At 31.7% G+C, this 6,451-nt stretch overlaps 1 long non-coding RNA gene across 2 annotated transcripts; it reads right to left on the bottom strand.

Moving 5' to 3' along the window:
• Positions 1-995: 995 nt before the first annotated feature.
• On the bottom strand, positions 996-5,882 carry LOC110711453. 2 transcript variants are annotated; one of them, XR_002509369.1, is made up of 4 exons: positions 5,629-5,882; positions 5,223-5,339; positions 3,645-3,708; positions 996-1,615 (listed from the first exon to the last, which is right to left on the bottom strand). It is a non-coding gene; the product is annotated as an uncharacterized LOC110711453 (long non-coding RNA). The 2 variants fall into 2 exon arrangements; XR_002509373.1 differs by lacking the exon at positions 3,645-3,708 and having other exon boundaries at positions 5,629-5,879.
• Between the last annotated feature and the right edge of the window lie 569 nt (positions 5,883-6,451).

Raw genomic sequence — 6,451 nt, 5'->3', positions numbered from 1 at the left:
TAAAATAATAATAACCTTGTGGAATAATCAATAAATTCGTTCCACTTAAACCATTTAATTCCAATCCTTCAATAATCAAAGTATGGTTAACAAACCAATCCAATAAAACATGCTTGTATCAATATTCCATACAAACAATTAATCCAATATAATTTGACATGCTTGTATCCATGATTCCGTACAAACATAATCAATTCACCAAAACATGTCTCATAAACATAAGCACATGAATTAATTTAATGTATAACCAAACAATTTTCATCCAAGAGTGCCCTAAACATGAAACTAAGTTCATTTTTTTGGTACCTAAACATGATACTACTTACAATGAAGTAGACATGTATGTACCTCGCTCGTGTAAACAATCCTTTGTGCCACTTTTAATCACTTAAAAGTCTCCTAGGGAATAATCACCTCCTAGAAAACAACCAATAATCACAAATTATATACAAAACTAATCTTAAGTAACACCCAAAATGTGTTACATAAAGTAGTAAAAGTGTTATTATAGACAATAGGTAACACTTTTTTGGGTGATACTTCCGCCCATGTTACCTTAGGTCTTTTGTAACACTTTAGGTGTTGTATGGTAACACTTTCAAAAGTGATACTATAAACCCTCTTATGTAACACTTTTTATAATATTAGTATCAATTTTAAAGTGTTACTTTTTATTTCTTAGGTAGCACTTACTTGTCTTTGGTAACATTTTTCAATCATATAGTAACACTTTATCTGACATTATGTATCATTTTTCGAACAAATGTAACACCTAATTGATTATTAGGTAACATTTTTCAATAAGTTTTTTTTATATATTGTAGCACTTTATTTGATATTATGTATCACTTTTTACAAAATAACGTATCACCTTATTAATTAATAGGTAACAATTATTATTAATATGCAACTTTTTTCTATTTCTTAAATATAAAAATAATATTAACATGTACAACAATTATGAATGTGAAACTAACACATACAATAGACAATAATTTGAATTGATAAAATTTCGTAGTTTATTTAAAAAGAATCCATAAACACCAATTTTTTGTTTGCCTAAACAATTTAATAAACAGAACAAAAAGAAAGTGAACCCTGGTCTCTAGCTTGACCACCAAATTCACAAACATGATAAACAAAATAATTTAAAACAGTCGCGCGGTAGCAAATAGACAGCAGTAGCAGCAGCTAGGTGTAGCAATCGATAGCAGTAGCTAATAGTAACTGCATTCAACAGTACCAGGCTAGCAGTAAAAGTGGCTAGTAGAAGCTTGCAGTAATTGCAGTGAGTAATACTAGGATAGAAGTAGCAGCAGCTTGTAGTAATTGTAGTGAGTAGTACTAGGCTAGAAGGAAAAGCAGCTAGCAGCAACTTGCAGTAACATTAGTCAGCAGTACGAGGCCAACAGGCAGTAGTAGCAACAAACATCAGCAGCAACAAACATCAATAACAGCCTTAGACGTCAGTACCAGCAGCAGCAATATAATAACAGTAACATTGGCAGCTACATACATGCAAGCATGTGTTTTTTTTAGCCCTGTAGCATGGCGGAAGTATTTCTTTCCATCGTCTTCAAACTTCCAATGCTCTAACTCATGGTATCTCACTCCCCTGCTCAAAATGGAAGAGCATCAGTAAATATAATGAGAATTTTAAAAAGTACAAAATGATAGTCAAAGAGTAAATGAAATGTACTTTTGAGCAGGACACGACCAGGTTTCTTACAACTAACCTAAGTAAACTCGAGGCTTTGAACAATGCCTAATCAAGGTTGTTCTTAATTAAAGTTGCTGCAATTTATTACATAAAGATACTCCCAAGATGATAGTACTCTCTGAAAAATAGGAAGAGTTGCTTGAATAAAAGATGCGAGTGTAAAAAGTAGCATCCAAGAAATTTTCTTTATTAGAAAGGATAACAATCACAAATCTGTATGCATAATTTCCAAAGTCATGGACATCAGAGCGATGATCATAAGTTATAACTTAAATTCTGTATCATGTCTTGAAAGTCACACATGCTATTATTACTAGGAGCTCGTTTCCCCATCTCCCTACCCCCATTAACCCCTTACTATTTTTCACTATTAGAATGAATAATTACCAGGCTATTTATGCAATACAATCAGCTCAGCCCACCACCAAGTCAATGATACATGTTTAGCTGCTCTAAATTTGCCGACATTATTTAGATGCTCAGTTTCTAATCTAAAAAGATAATATATGCAAAGGGCAGTAGCCACCTCAGCTTGAAAAGGTAGCAGTAGCCTTGCCTTTGCAGGGCAGCAGCTGCACCCACACCCCCTACACACACACCCTGCCCTACAAACACCCCCTGCCCTGCAAAAACCCCCCTCGCCCTACCCTTGCCTGAAACCAGTCCTGAAGTTCAGTTCTGAATTTAGTTCTTAAATTCAGTTATGAAAATAAGTTCTAAAATTCAATTTTGGTTTGGTAATTCAGTTATGAGCTTTGGTTCACATATTCGATTTTCAACTGAGATTTGACACTACATCCATGACCCTATTTAATTCTTACTTTTGTTAATTACATTGCAGTTCTTTACTCAAGAAGCTTATTCATCAGAAGAGATTGATGAGATACGAGACATATAGGTTAAATATTTGCTTATGCAACTAAATTAAGCTAATGAAGAAGTCAAAGACGGTAGTATGGTAATTGCTCGAGTTTTGGTTCAAATTTTTATTCAACAGTTAAGACTTTGGAACATTATAATATTATGGTGATGTTTTTGGAAACAGTGGTTGATGTATAGTGCCATGGTTTTTTTTTGTAATGAATCTATGCCATGCCATAAAAGTGTCTATGTTTAGATTGTCCAAGTATGATAGTAGAAGAGAAGCACAAGAAATATACACTTTAGTGATATGTGCAAATTCAGTTCTTTTTACATGCTCGCACACCCTTAAGCTCTCATCATAGGTGAACATTATACAAAAGAGCTGAAATATTTTGTAGTCTATGTGGTTTGGGCTTAGATGCACTCTTTTGCTTTATGTCATGCCATAAAAGTGTATGTGTTTAGCATGATAAGATTTTAATGATTAGTGGCATACTTATTATAGATGGCTACAAGTTCAACATAAATTCCTAACGCATCACTGACACAGTGACACCTATTGACTCATGGGTCCACAATAACTCTAACAATAAAAAAATCACAGTGTTCCTATATGATTTAGCTACTATCTAGAGTACTACTACACATGATGATCATATGGACAAAACTAAAATGCGACTTTTATAACTAAGATGAACAGGAAAGACACACTAATATAGTGAGATTTAGATAAATCACATGCCTTGCTAGCACTAAATTAATGCATATTTTAAATACTCATTCAAACTTTAGTCATTGCATAACTCTTATAAGTACTACTTTACAGTAAAGTAAGACTATCATGCTAATTTGCTAGTCCTTGCACAACCGAGAGCTTGGCTAGAAGTGACTGATAATGTAGCTAGGAGAAAGAGATAAACAAAGTATTAAAACTGAGTTTTCTGACTGAAGTAGAAGCTAAACTTATCTGACAACATGAATCCAAATAAAAAAAAATCAAGCAAAATCCAGGAAAAAAAAAAGAGTGAATCGCAGAAAATTAGCCAAATAATCATCTTACTCGCCATGGAACCCTTGCTGAAACTCAATAGCTTTTCACACCTCATTTTGTCATACCATTCAATCTTCAAAGAAAAGAATCAATTTTTTATAAGAAAATAGTATTTAAAAAAAAAAATTACTACACTAAATGACTAAGTGGTTAGTAAGAGAGTATTAATACAATCATTCAGCTTATTAGTTGACAACTCAATATATGCCCAAATGTGAAGGAGATCACAACCTATATCAGCCTATTAGTTGAGTGGATTATCAATTTTTAATTTGTTTAAAGTAACAAAATGGGGTATAGTGTTGGTGTGGGGTCAATGAGGAGGAATCATCATATATAATTCATATTAATATTTCATGGAAAACAGAGATTAGTAGTTATACTGAAGATACAGTGCATTACTCAAACATTTGTAACAAAAAAGAAAAGGAGGGAAAAAATTGGGGACAATACTTGCTTTTATCTAATCTTGACAAATTGGATAGGTGATTACGTATAAAATTGCACCATGATTAATATCATTATCTTCCCTTTTCAATTTTCAATTATAAATTAATGTGAGAATCTAATAATAAATAATAATAGCATCACAATAGTGCTTTGGAGTTATACCTAATTCAACTTACAAAACAAAATAATTAATTTGTCATTCTCGTATTTTCCTTGGTTGATAAGATCTATGATGTAAAATATTAAGGGGCAATGAAACAAAAAAATGTTACCAGGCTGCAATATAATATTGATAAGCTCATTGTAAAATATTAAGGGGTAATGAAATGCTGAATAACAATAACCTTCTTTACCCAACAAACAATAAGAGCATACTTGGTAAAAATTATAGCAGAACCATATTTAATAGAGCTATAACACTCTCTAATGGACTTAAAAAGATGGACTACTAGAGTGATTGCTTTGTCATTGGTACACACCTAGCAGTCTAAGCCACAGATAGGTGAATAATTAAAGAATAATGGAGACATGATTAAGAAAGAGATTGACAACTGAAATAATGTAACACTATCAGTAAGAGCACGGTAACAACTAAAACTCACAGAAAAACTTTTAAAGGTAAAAACATGCCTCAAATATGTACTCTCCCGGAATAAACTTTGCTATCAAACACCCCAAGACATATGAACAGACATTACACCTGTGATCCAACTGAATGCTGCAACTCTTTTTTAATCCTCAACTACATCTACCTATCAAAAATAATTTTTATTCTTACATTTGCAAATTTCATTTGACAACTTGAGTAATATCTTACCGCATAGGCAATAAACGAATGCCCTGGACGTGCTAATAAACTCATCAGACATCTAAAATCCCAAAAGAAATTAAGCAAAATCTAGAAATAAAAAATGAGTGAAATGAAGAAAATTAGCCAATTAATCATCTTAACCCCACAAAATAAAAGCTTGGAAACTGTGGCAGGGGATGCAATTATCACAAATTTCTTACAAAAGTAACAAATAATCAGAAAATGTATCATAATAATGAAAAATATAAACCCAATTCATAATTAGAGTTTAATATAACTAAGAAAAACATAAACAAAAACAAAAACAAAAAAAAAAAAAATCAAACCTTGCTGTAGTGGTGGTCTTGGTAGTAGCAATAGTCGTAGCTTAAATATCAAACATCGTTCCTCCAATTATATTTGGCATTGCCTTCGAGTTCTGCATCTCTTTTGCCCATAATTACCTGGATTCTCCACAATCAATTCAGAAAAGAAAATGATTAAATTAAAATGGGTAAAATTAGTCAACAAAGATCAAATTATAAGGTAAATCAAATTAGCAGTAATCGAAAAGAAGAAAAAACAAAAATCCCAAACTCATATAAATACTTCCACCAATTTAGATGCATGCAAACTTGAATATAAATATAAATCAAATTAAGATATCATCAACAAGATTAGAGGAAGGGAATAGAAACCCAAATTCTAAATAGCTCAAACTCTTATTGATAATTGAACAAAACTAACACTAACCCTAACTTTAAGGTGGAAGCCACCGATGATGTAGGTCGGGAGGTGGCAATTGCTGCCTTTGGAGCACGGGTTGCGAACTTGCGATGGTGGAAGGCTGTGGTGGACGAGATTTACAGTGGAGCACCGAGAGTGAGAAGGGGTAGTGCGGTGGAAGCCGATGAAGAGGGCTAGAGGGGACGTACAGTCTAAGTTTGAGGGATGGAGAAATAGGTAAGAAGGTTGTGACGTTGTGATTGAGGGTCAATTTTAATTAAAAAAAATTAAAAAAAAATCAATAAATAAGTTTGGGATTGTTAAAAAAAAATAATAATAATAATAATAATAAAGATATTCGATAAGAATAAGAAAAAAAAAGGATTAGCATATCAAATTAAATGTTTTTATTCAAAAAATAAATAATATTAAATTAAGTGTTACAACCAAGTGCTACCTTATATCAAAGTGTTACAATAAAGTGTTACATAATATTAAGGTGTTACAAAAATGTTACATAATACCACAATGCTACAAAAGTGTTACTAAAAAATCGAACAATTATAAAAATTTTAAAGTGTTATCAATGGGTGTTACTTAAGCTCAACTTGGTAGTAGTAATCTTAAACAAATTTCCAGCAATATAAATTTGATTAAAACTCCTTAAAACATCATTTAAAACATGTTTTTATGCTTAATTAATCAATTGAAATCTAATAGGAACAAAAGCCCCAAATTAATTGATCATAAGAGCCCTAAAATCCCAATTTAAATAAATTAAAACCCTAGGTTTTATAATCACAAAATCTGAAAATTTATAACATAATTAAAATATGAAAATATAAGTTTA

Source organism: Chenopodium quinoa, unplaced genomic scaffold (genome assembly GCF_001683475.1).
Source record: "Chenopodium quinoa cultivar QQ74 unplaced genomic scaffold, ASM168347v1, whole genome shotgun sequence".
NCBI classification, from domain to species: Eukaryota; Viridiplantae; Streptophyta; class Magnoliopsida; order Caryophyllales; family Amaranthaceae; genus Chenopodium; species Chenopodium quinoa.
Note: the sequence above shows the minus strand (reverse complement) of the source record. Positions and strands in the feature narration are given on the sequence as shown.